The sequence below is a fragment of the Arachis duranensis genome, chromosome 3, assembly GCF_000817695.3.
Source record: "Arachis duranensis cultivar V14167 chromosome 3, aradu.V14167.gnm2.J7QH, whole genome shotgun sequence".
Classification (NCBI taxonomy): Eukaryota; Viridiplantae; Streptophyta; class Magnoliopsida; order Fabales; family Fabaceae; genus Arachis; species Arachis duranensis.
Genome location: NC_029774.3, coordinates 15,080,305 through 15,093,200, shown reverse-complemented (window position 1 = coordinate 15,093,200; position 12,896 = coordinate 15,080,305).

Sequence of the window (12,896 nt, the reverse complement as noted above, 5' to 3'; positions counted from 1 at the left end):
GAGCTTTTGAGCCTATTTGATTAGTTGCATTTTATCAACCAATATTTTATTTTGGTGTGTGTTGTTCTATCTAAAATTGTGATCTTTGTCTTGCTTAATTCTATATTTCCATTGTTTGATGTATGCATATACTTATATGATTGAGGCCTTGTTTCACTTAGCTTACATACACATATGGCCTTACCCTTTCATTATCATTTGCAAACCAATGTTGAGCCTATTTTACCCCTTGTCCTTTACTTTAGCTCATCACTAACTCTAAGCAAAAAACAATAATATACTTAATTTGAATCCTTGATTAGCTTAGACTATTGAAAGTGCTCATGAATTAAGTGTAGAAAAAGTAGGTTTGGAAACGTTTAGTTTGGGAATCGAGTATGTTAGACTTTGTGTGAAAATATGAAAAATGTTAGAACATGTTTATGCATTCAATACCTTAATCATATGCATTGAAAAAAGAAAGAAAAAAATAGATTAAGAAAAGAAAAATAGAAAAAGAAAAAAAAGGAAAAAAAGAAAAGAAAAAAGAGCAAATAATAAAAAGGGGACAAAATGCCCCAAAAATGGTGATAGCAATGCATATGTACTGTACTCAAATAGGATGCTTGAATATGTGGAAAACATGGTTAATGGACAGTTAGGTTTTGTATTTTGATCACATGGATTGTCTTAAGCTAGGTGGGAAGTTTAGGTTAATTAAGGATTCAGACTTTAGTCCACTTGACCAAATACAATCCTACCTTTACTTTAACCCCATTACAACCCTCAAAAGACCTCTTGATTTGTGTATTTGTGCATTAAATTTCTGTTGATTGTTAGATGAAGAGCAAGTCTTAGAAAGCAAGGTTAGTAGAGAATTGAGAGAATCAAACCTTAAACACTTGAGCGATTAAAGTGTATATACTTCCAAGGAGGGTTCGATGCTCGATTCCTTATTCCCAGCTTTCATGAGCTATTTTCTTTTGCAAGTCCACTTGTACTTTATTTTGTGATTTGAATTAGTGAAATCTAGTTCATATTTGTTCTTGAAGGATTTGTGTACTTTTAACCAAGTAGGTAGAAACATTTTGTATGTAGTTGCATTCATATAGATTGGTTGAATTTCATACTTTCCACCATTCATCTTCACTCTTATAGCTTCTCTTGAGCTTAGCATGAAGACATGCTAATGTTTAAGTGTGGGGAGATTTGATGCACCACTACTATTTCGTGGCACATCTTGTACTTAATTGAGTGGATTTTATCCACTAAACTCACTTATTCATTGAATTCGCATGTTTTACATTTTCCTCCCTGATTTTGTGCTATGATTGAAAACATGTTTCTTTGGTCTTAATTTGCTAATTTTAATACTTTCGATGCCGTGATCCGTGTGTTGAGTATTTTCAGACTTTATAGGGCAGGAATGTCTTAGAGGACAGGAAGGAAACATGCAAAAGTGGAAGGAACGCGCAAAAATAAAGTTTTAAAAGAAATGGCAGCAACGCGCACGCATGGACGACGCGGACGCGTGACTTGCGCAGAACCCAAGCGATGCGCACGCGTGGATGACGCAGACGCATGCCTAGCGCAAAGTATGAGCGACGCATGCGCGTGACTGACGCGTACACGTGACAAGAAAAACTTCCAAATGACGCGCACACGTGACCCACGCGCACGCGTGACGGATGCCACGTGCAGAAAGTTACAGAATTCGCCCCTGGCGATTTCTAGACCCTTTTTCGGCCCAAATCCAAGCCCAGAAAATACAGATTAGAGGCTATAGAGTGGGGGAATGCATCCATTCATCGGAGACAACATTCATTATTCACAATTTTAGTTTTAGATGTAGTTTTTCTAGAGAGAGAGGCTCTCTCCTTTCTCTTAGTTTTTCGGATTTAGGATTTCTCTTAGGTTATGTTTACTTCTTCTTCATTCCAGGTTCAATGTTCTTTTACTTTGGTTTCTCTTCTATTTTTATTTATTCTATTACTTTGATTTATGAATTCTCATGTTAGATTTGATTTTATATTTAATATAATTTGAGGTATTTCAGATTTATGATTGCTTTCTTTTATTTATGATATAAATAATTTGGATTTCTCCCCCTTTGGCTTTGGTTGAGTAATTGGTGACACTTGAGTTATCAAGCTCAGCTGTTGATTGAAAATTGGAATTTGCTGATTGATTTGGATTCCTCTAACGCTAGTCTTTCCATAGGAGTTGACTATGATTTGAGGAATCAAACTGATTAGTCCACTTGACTTTCCTTTATTTATTAAGGGTTAACTAAGTGGGAGCAATAAACAATTCTCATCACAACTGATAAGGATAACTAGGATGGGATTTCCAGTTCTCTTAACTTGCCAAGAGTTTTTCTAGTTATTAATTTATTTTCTTGCCATCTAAATTCCTTGTTCAAACCTTTCCAAAAATCCAAAAGATACTTTTCCATAACCAATAATAAATCATACCTCCCTGCAATTCCTTGAGAGATGACCCGAGGTTTAAATACTTCGGTTATAAATTTTACTGGGTTTGCTTTAGTGACAAACAAGTTTTTTTGCACGAAAGGATTTTTGTTGGTTTAGAAGCTATACTTTCAACGAGAGCTTATTTGTAAAATTCTAGACCACGCAAGAATCCGATCGTCAGGAATCATCAATTTCAACTTTCTGCTATCAATTTAATTAAGTTAATTCTAGTTTGGGTAATCATTTACTTCAGTTATAAATTTTACTGGGTTTGTTTTAGTGACAAACAAGTTTTTTTGCACAAAAGGATTTTTGTTGGTTTAGAAGCTATACTTTCAACGAGAGCTTATTTGTAAAATTCTAGACCACGCAAGAATTCGATCGTCAGGAATCATCAAATTTAACTTTCTGCTATCAATTTAATTCAGTTAATTCTAGTTTGGGTAATCATTTACTTCATCAGTTTATTGCCATTGCCATTTTCAATATCTGATCTGTTTGTGTGAGAAGTGAATATGGTGGATAGTATTTTAATTTTATTTTGATATTATTGGATATTAAGGAAATCATTTGTAAGTGTATAACAGTATTTGTTTGATTTTTTTTTGTTTCATCTTGCTTTGGTTTAGTGCATTATCTACTACATGATGGGTTCAAATGCTAGAAATGGTGGTGCTTGATTCACTAGTTTTGATTTACCTTGTGCCTTCTGATTTGCACTCTAGATTGTTTGTTTTTGTGTCAAAGTTTATGTACAAAGAATGAATGATGATGATGATGTGGGCTCTGAGTAAATTTGTGGGTCATAATTTATGGGGTAAAAAACACATATATGACAAAGGGAGATTGATATTACGTAAATCAGCCAAACAAGAATCTCATTCATCAATCAACCAGAGTGCACTATAATATAATTCGAATCAATTAAATTCGAATTATATTTCTTCATAATTCGAATCAACGTAGATCGAATTATGACCAACCCAAGCGTACAAGTAGTTCGAATCAAGTAGGGTCGAATTAGACAACCATAATTCGAATTTAGTCAATTTGAATTACATGCATCACGTGACAAGGGGAAGTTCAAATCATATTGATTCGAATTACTCTCTTTTCGTAACAAATTCTAATAAAATTTTTTAATGAATTTATTTAAATTATACTACAAAAAATATTTTATTCTATGAAAAATAATTTTAAAAAATGGCTTAAAAATATTTTTAAATTATTTTGCATACAATAAAATATTTTTTGTGGTATAATTTAAATAAATTTATTAAAAAATATTTATGAGCTATTAAGAATGGGCAGAAGAGTATTGTATAAAATTCGAATTGCTCACCGTATAATTTGAATAAGGCTTGGTTTGGTAAAGCTTTTACTTTTTAAGAGTAGCTCATGAAAGCTGTTTTTTAAAAGACAACTTTTTAAAAGTTACAGCACTTGCGTTTGGTAAAATCACGTTAAAAATAGCTTTTAATAAGCACAAGTACTATAATTGTGTTTGGTAAAACAACTTTTAAAAATTAAAAAAATTATAATAAACATATTTATAACGAAGAATAATATTTTTTTCAAATTTTAGAGACCAATAATTTAAATATTTATTTGATTTACTCTCTATATTAATATAAATAGAGTTATCATTAGTCAATAATAAAACTTGTACTGATACGTCTATTACCCATTTATATATATTGACTCACTTATACAAATCACAAAAAATGAGACACATATCTCAAATAAAATTATATGAAGATTGTGTTAGAATTTGTGAAGGTTAGGTTGAGAAATTAGAAATATATGAGGATTCCAATGGCAATATAATGACAGGAAATATGTGTGAAAAATAAATAAAATATATTTTTTAATTATTTTGTATGGAATAAAATATTTTCTTTAATTTCTAAATTATTATTGACTATGTAGAGTACTTTATTTAAAATTAATATTTTAAAAAAGTCTCGTAATTAAATATTTTGTTAGCTTTTTTTAATGCATGAAATTTTTTTAATAATTTTTTTAATAAATTATTAATTTTTTTAATAAATCAGGGTGTAATTCGAATCATCTTGATTCGAATAACTGTATGTGTGTAATTCGAATCAGGTTTATTCGAATTAGTGTGTGTGCGTGTGTGTATAATTCGAATCAATATGATTCGAATTATATGTAAATCGAATTCGAATTGAGTAGATTCGAATTATATAAAAATGACTATTGGTAGATTCATGAAGTAGATTTTCATTTGGCTTATTTGTGTAAATTTTTTCTTCTCTTGATTTAATATAGTGATTAGCCCTAATTTATGCTTTTTTAATCTGTTGCTGTTGATGCTTTTCTTTTCTTTTTTTTTCACTTTTATTTTTTTTCTTTTGCCGTTATTCCATCCTATGTAAATATATTAACGCATGCAAGAAAATCTGCCTAAGTACATAATAAGATCTCAATTGTAGAGACTAATGATTCATTTTCTAGCACCTTGTTTGGTAATTTAGTTCTTCAGTTTATAATATGTTCAATCTTTGTTTGTGTATATCTTGTTTTGATAACGCGTGCCGTAAAATTCTCAAAATTAGTAAATAACTAGTTAATAAATTAATTATTAATAAAAAATTAGAAAATAAAATTTTATAGTTTAATAAGGTAAAATTAATTAAAACATGAATTTTGACAATAATTTTAAAAAATTTCGTCCAAAATAAAGCCGAACCGAGTACGTATTGGGCTTAAGGCCCAACCCAATACCCATTTAAGGGAAGAACACAGCCATTTCTCCCTTAAACATAAGGGAAGCACGCTGAAAACTTTGAAAACTTTGGGAAAAGGGGGAAACAAGAACCCTAACCCACTCTTGATTTCAATCTTCAATAACTTTCAATTCGGAGCTCCGATTAACGAGTCGTCAGCGATCACGCGTTCATCTCAGAATTCTCTACAAAGCCCACTAACCAATTTGGTAAGAAATCTAATTTTTCTTACCCGAATTTTCCCTCTTCAATTTCAAATTTATGAGATTTTTGTATTGAGGATTATGTTATTTTGATCTCTTAGGACCGAATTAGCTTGCGGAAATTGTTGGGTTCTGTTCATTTGAACCATGGATGAGGTAAGAAACTCCTAATTTTTGGTGAATTTCCAATTTAGTGAACTCTACGTTGATTATAGTAATAATATGTGATATTAGATTGAATTTGAATATTAGTTGGAGTCAATTGATGATGTGGAGCAAGTAATGCTGAGTTGAACTTGCTTGATTGAGAATTTGGAGCTTGGAGCTTGTGGTGAGAAGGAATTTTGAAGGATTTTGTGGCTTAGGGAGAAATCGGCTAAGGTATGCTTTTGGTTTCTCTTATTTAATATATAATGTCTTGTGAAAACTTAGGCTAGATGACCTAGGATAAGTTGGATTGAGAATGTTGTATTTGATTGGTAGTTTAGTTGACAATGTATGTTTGATTTGTTGAGGCATGATAAATTCATTGGTTTTGTGACATGAATATAGTTGATGATGGTGGAAAGATGATATTTGAAGTGTATGATGATGTAGGTATTGATGAGTATGTATATTGTTATATTGAACTTGAATTGTTGGATATGATCATCATGATGTATATTAAAGATATTGCGTTAAACATGGGTTGTTGGATTCAAAACTTGATGGAGATGGTAAATTAGTGTATTGAGGAATGATGTGGTGTAGTTGAGTTCGGTTTTGAGCCACTATGGTAAGATTTGGTAAGTTTTAAAGGGGTTGGGGTTGAAATATTTTGGAAGTTGAGGTTTGGTAAAATTCTGCATAATCTATTTTCTGGCAGCAGCTTCGGACGCTTTTTCGGAACGATCTAACCATCACAATTGGATAAAATTAATTTTTCTTTAATCTCTGTAATGTGTAGATCAATCCTATAAAATTTGGGTAAAGTTTAATGGTTGGATTAGGAGATATAAAGTTTTGAAGTTTGTTACTTTAAAGCTGATCTTCTGCTGCTGCATAATCAAACCAGCAACTTTCCAAGCTTATATCTCCCAATCCTGACCATAATTTTGAGTGGAACTAAAATGACATTGATACTGGGACTATTTTCTTGTTTGTGTAGAAATTTCATACTTTCATAAGTTGTTTTGAAGAAGTTGTGCTTGTTTTAAAAGTAGAGCTCTTAGCTGTTTTGACAGCGAAACCAGTTTTTGAAAGCAAACTTGTAATATGTATAACTCTCTCTAAAAAATGATTTTTCTATGGGACTTTAACTGATTTAAAGCTCTATAAGTCTGTTTTATTTTTGGAAAATTTCAGATATATCAAGTAAAAATATTATTTTTGGTGAATTTTCTAAGAATAGGATAGCTTGCTATCTTAGTGCAGAGCTTTCAAACTTGAAACCAATTTTTGCAAGAGAAAATGACTTTCTTTTTTATTTTAAATCAACATAACTATCTCAAATGGGTTTGGATTTCTAGGATACTTTCGTTTTGAGTCTAGAGACAGAGAATTAGGCTTGTAATTTTCTGTGGACGAATTTTTGGATAAAATAAAGTGTGCGAAAAGGATGATGATGTTATGAATGATGACAAAATTCATAATCAATCACTGATAATGAATGAATGAATGAATATGATAAATAAAGTTGAAATGAGATTGTTGTTGATGAGTTATAATTGATAATAAGAATTGAGATTGAATGAATATATGTTTAAGATACATGGGCAATAGCAAGGATTATGGTTTGTCCCGCTTGCTCCAGGTCAATGCTTGAGATATCTGGGTAGTAGAAAGGATAGTAGTTCGTCCTGCTTGCTCCAGGTCAGAGATTGTGATGCCTAGATAGTAGCAGCAGTAGTGGTTATTTCACTCACTCCAGGTTGAGCTTTTAAACACCCGCCTGGATAGTAGCCGCAGTAGTGGTTATTCCACTAGCTCTGGGTTGACTGGGTAGTAGCAAGGGGGTTGTAGCTCAAACCCACTTGCTCCGTGATGGGTGTTTTAGTCCATAGTTAGCTACCAGGACATGTCAGGTCGGCTATATAACCGACAGATGATATCATCAGCCATAGGACAGGCATACATCATATGCATTTTGTTTGAATTGTTTGTTTGTGCATTAATTGGGATTGCCTAAGTGATTATAATATGCTATTTGTTATATTTGCTATATGTATTACTTGTATTCTACATGTGTTTGCCTTTGTCTGCTTATTTGTCTTTGTAATTTCATTAGAGATGGAGGAACAGAGGAAAGACAGAGAAGTTAGGGATTTTGTTAGGCTTAAGACTTGGTTAAGTTAGGAATCCTTAGAAAACCACTTTGACTTATGGCTTCTACTTTAGTCTTTAAGTTTTATAATCTGAATGTTGGCACTCTAAGATTGCCTCTGGCATTTTCAAGACCTTATATCTTATATATGCAGGTACTTTTACCATACTGAGAATCCCCGGTTCTCATCCCATACGATATTTGTATTTTTCAGATGTAGGTCGAGAGGCACCTCGGTTGGCGTCTGGAACTTCTGCAGCGAAGTGAATTCATTTTGGGATTTTACTTTTGGTCTTTTGCCATATGTGTATAGACTCTACTCATATATATACTTGTATTATTTTGCACCTTTTAGAGGTTTATGGAAAACTATGATTGATTATATATGTATTTTGGGTTTTGGGTTATGTATATATATGTATGTAAATATTCTCCCGCCAACTTTAGCTTTATAAGCTGAGTCAGGAGCTTGTTATTTTGTATTTTTGACCCTCTGTTCTTACTTTTATTATATATGTTTGAGAACTCTAGTTTTTTTCGTACATAAGTAATTTCTTTCCTAAGCGTTGCACTTTTATTTTGCGATTTTGTTCTTACCAATTCTTCAAGGCTCCTAGTATACTACATTCTTTCAACTATTATATATATTAATATTTTATTTTAGAGGTCGTAGCACCTCGCCACCTTAGTTTTACATCCTAAGTGTAAAGCTCTGTGTGGTAGAGTATTACATGTGCAATTATTGTTTGGAGATTGAGGCCACTTTCACCTTTGATTTTTTACGTTGATTTTGGAATTTGCTTCTAATGTGTTTTGTTTAACTTATAATATTTTTTGTTTGTTAATTTATGCCAATGCTCCTCGACATGATCCTCTCTACCTTCATTAATCTCTGATTGCTGTTCCATTTTCCCAGCATTTTCCATTAGTCTCTGAAATAGATACCCACACTTTGATAACTCCTCAAAGTAATATAAGCATTCCATTTGGTGTGAGCACTGCTTTGTTATAGCTTCTAGATTAGGTGTGATGTTGATATTATGTCCTAGCTGTTATGCTTATGTTTTGTGGTTTTTGCACACAATTTCGTAATGGTTCCACTTGGTACTAGGTATCTGATGTTCGGCTGCTGCCTTCTCTATAGCCGCTTCTGTTGTTTTTGTTTGGAGTAACCAACGAGGATTACTCAACTTTGCCTTCTCTTATTCTCATAGATTATCAAAAATTTTTTTTCCCCTCTTCTGAGCAAGATGATGAAGGAAGTGGATAGAAAATGGAAAGCTTTTATTTTGTGTATGCCTATTATCTCAAGTTCTCAACAAGTGTTAAGCCTACAAAGTTCATTGAACAACCCTCCTCCTCAGCCTCCATAGCCTCAGAGTACTCTTGACCTGGCACCTGCATTAGCAGAACTTGTAAAGAGACAACAAGACTTTATGCAGGAGACCAAAGCCTCCATAAGGAATATGGAAACACGGTTGAACCAGGCAGAGCAGCACTTGTCTGCACAAATAAGAGAGGAGTGCCAAGCCATCCAATTACGAAGTGGAAGGACACTAAACCACAAACCCCAGAGACATAAGAGGTAGGGAGCAGAGCTGGCAGAAGATGAACAAGTTGTAGTTCAAGGCACTCATGATAGCACTGAACGCCCAGAAGGGGGAAGTCAGGGCGTCCAACGCCTAGAAGGGGGCAGCGTAGGCATTGAACGCCAGTCCAAGGAAGGCCAGACACATGTAAATGCTGAGAACACCTCTCCTAAGCAAGCTGGTAGCCCTTCTTTAGGCACTATAAACACTCACCCTCCACCAGTCATGGCCCTTGAGTACAAGGCCAAGTTACCATACCCTTAAAAAATCCAAAAAGCAAAAAAGGATAAGCAATTTGCCAAATTCTTAGAAGCTTTCAAGAAGATGGAAATCAAAATCCCTTTGCAGAGGCTCTTGAACAAATTCCTTCATATGCTAAGTTCATGAAGGAAATACTGAATAACAAGAGGGATTAGAGGGAAGTAGAGACAATGGGGCTTACTAAGGAGTGTAGTGTGGTCATTCAGAGGAACCTTCCTTAGAAACTTTAGAGACCCCCTAACACTCTTCCCAGAGACACAGAGGTGAATCCAAGAGAAGAGTGTCAGGCCCTTATTAGTACCAAGGAGGCTAAGCCTAAGGGGGTACACACTGTTGAGGAACTAAATGAAGAAGAGGCTCAAGAAGAGGCTGGAAGTACACTGTTGCACATCCCTCTTATGGGAAGAAAGCCGAAGTACCACACCCTTAGAAGCTTCAAAAGGAGACCAAGGTTGAGCACTGCTCACAGTCCTTAGAAGGCTTTAAGAAGTTACATATCAATATTTCTTTTGCTGAAGTTTTGGAGCAATGGTCTCTCTTTACTGGAAGAAACCTCTCTGATGCTGAGAGAGGCAAATTGATGTTGAGGTTACAGAAAGATTACATTATTATTAAGGCCCTTAAACCTCCACTACCCCCTGACAAATGAGGTACTTCCATGCAGAGTACAATACTGAAGTCTTCTCTTTTGGTGAAAACTCATACAGTTTCCCCAGACATCAAACCTAAGTTTGGTATTGGGCAATCACCACCCACCAAAGAGAGGTCTCAAGAGGAAGATGCATAGGGTATGGAGAAACAATACACCCCTACCCTAACAAGCAAGGAGAATCAAGCTGATAACAATAAAAAGGGCTTGTTAGGAGGAATTCAAATCCAAAAGCACTAATCCTCTCCTCTTTTCCCCTGGAGTTATTATTTATGTTAACCAACTGGAAGAAAAGGAAGAAAGTAAACAATCAAGTGTCAAGCTAATGACATTAAAGAAGCGCTTGTTGGGAGGCATAACCCAACCATGAGTAGAGTACTATTGTTTCTGTTTCTTTTATTTTTGCTTTCTTTTTAGTTGATTTCCATAGTTTTCCTTGTTTTCTTTTTACGTTTGTGATCATGTGCAGTATTTACAACAATGTGCATTGAACGCCAGACAAGGAGGATGCTGGGCATTCAATGCCCAAACAGGAGAGCAAGTCTGGCGTTGAACGCCAGAACAGGAACAAATTTGGGCATCCAACACCCATGAAGAAGCATGCGCTGGCATTGAACGCCAGTAATGGAGGGAATTGGGCATTCAACGCCCACTAAGGAATACTTCTTGGCATTGAACGCCAGAATAAGGAAGAGCTGGGCGTCCAACGCCCAAGCAAGGGCAGGAGGCAACTCAAGCTTTGAAGCCTTCTCAGCCAGTAGGTCCCACACAAACTCCACCTACTCCACTTACCCCACCTGCCCCATAAGGGAGCAGTAAGGACTACATTTTTTTTGCTTGGGGACAAGCAAACTTTTTAAGTTTGGTGTTGCAGAGCAAGCTCTAGATATATCACCAGCAGCCACTATAACTAAGGTGGTCAAGTTTCATTATTCCTTCCTTTTATTTCTTGTTTTCTATTTTAGTGCATGATCATATCTAGTATTTTGTTCTTTTCTAGTTATGTCTTCTTTAGTTTTGTTCTGGCTATATGATATCCACTGTATCTCTCACCATGCTTAAAAAAAATTATTTGAAAAAAAAAGTGAGATACATAATTTTGAGTTATATAATAAGAATGGTCCAATTATTTGATGTAGTGGCCTTGCATTTACTTTCTGAATCCATGAATTAGCAGTGTATATTTGATGTTGAGGTTAAGTGTATTGGCTCTTGAAAGAATAATGAAAAAGGAGAAGTATTATTGATAATCTAAAAAATCCAAAAAAAAAATATTCTTGAAGCAAGAAAAAGTACCAAAAAGAAAAAGAAAAAAAGAAAAAGCGAAAAAAAACAAAAGAAAAAGAAAAAGCCAAAAACTTTTAAAACCAAAAGGCAAGAGCAAGGATCCAAGGCTTTGAGCATCAATAGTTAGGAGGGCCTAAAGAAACAAAATCTTGGCCTATAAAGTTCAAATGAACTGCTTTCCCTAGCTAAATGCTTGTGGTGTGAAGGTGTCAAATGAAAAGCTTGAGACTTAGCAGTTAAAGTCGTGATCCCAAAAGCAAAAGAGTGTGCCTAAAAACTCTGGACACCACTGTTTGGGACTTTAAGCAAATCTAAAGTCGAATCCAAGGGTTCCCCCAGTTAAGTGTCTGTGGCGTTTATGTATCCGGTGGTAATACGGAAAAACAAAACGCTTAGGTTCACGGCCAGACTAAAAAAGAAGATGTGTTAAAGAATCAAGAAGAACTAAACTAAGAGAGTCAATAATATCATCCGGATTCTGAGTTCCTAAGGATGTCAATACTTCTGATCTTCAAAGGAAAGTGAAATGCCAAAACTATTCAGAAGTAAATGGCTATTAGCTCCGCTCATCAATTGGAACTGAGCTTCATTGAAAACTTTGAGACTTATTGTATCTTTTTCTTCTTTTTAATCTTACCTATTTCTGGTTGCTTAGGGACAAGCAACAGTTTAAGTTTGGTGTTTTGATGAGCGGATATTTTATACGATTTTTGGCATTATTTCCTTAGTATTTTTAGTACATTTGATTATGTTTTATTATGGTTTAGTAGGTTTTAGTAAAAAAATCACTTTTTGGAGGTTACTTTGAGTTTTTGTGGTTTTCCTATGATTTTAGGTGATTTTTGGGTGATTCTGGCAAGTTTTGGAAAAGCCTGATTCAGTGACAGAGAAAGGACTGCAGATGCTGTTAGATTCTGAGCACCATGCGTTCAAACAAGCATATCTAGAGCTTTAGAGGTCCAAATGATATACGCTCCAAATCATTGAAAAGCTAACGTCTAGGGCTTTTCAGAAATATATAATGGTCTATACTTTTCTTTGGATTGAATAGCCCAAAACGGGCGTTGAATGCCCAAATCACCCTCTTTCTGGTGTTCAACTCCTCAAGGGGAGCAAGAAACGCCCAAAACTTGATTTGAATGCCAGGCATCAGCCCAAACACTCACCAAGTGGGTCTAAAAATAGATTTTAGCACTTCTTATCTTATTTCCCTTTTGTAATTTTTAATTAAAAACAATATCTTTTAGGTTTAATCTTAGAGTTTTTATTATAAATAAGGGGCTTTCTTCTTCTTGAGGATCTTGCCTCCCAAGAGGGAAGAAGTGTAGACACTATTTCTCTGGTTCTTATTGTAAAGCATGAGCAACTAAACCTCCTAGGTTATGGTTAGGAGCTCTGCTGA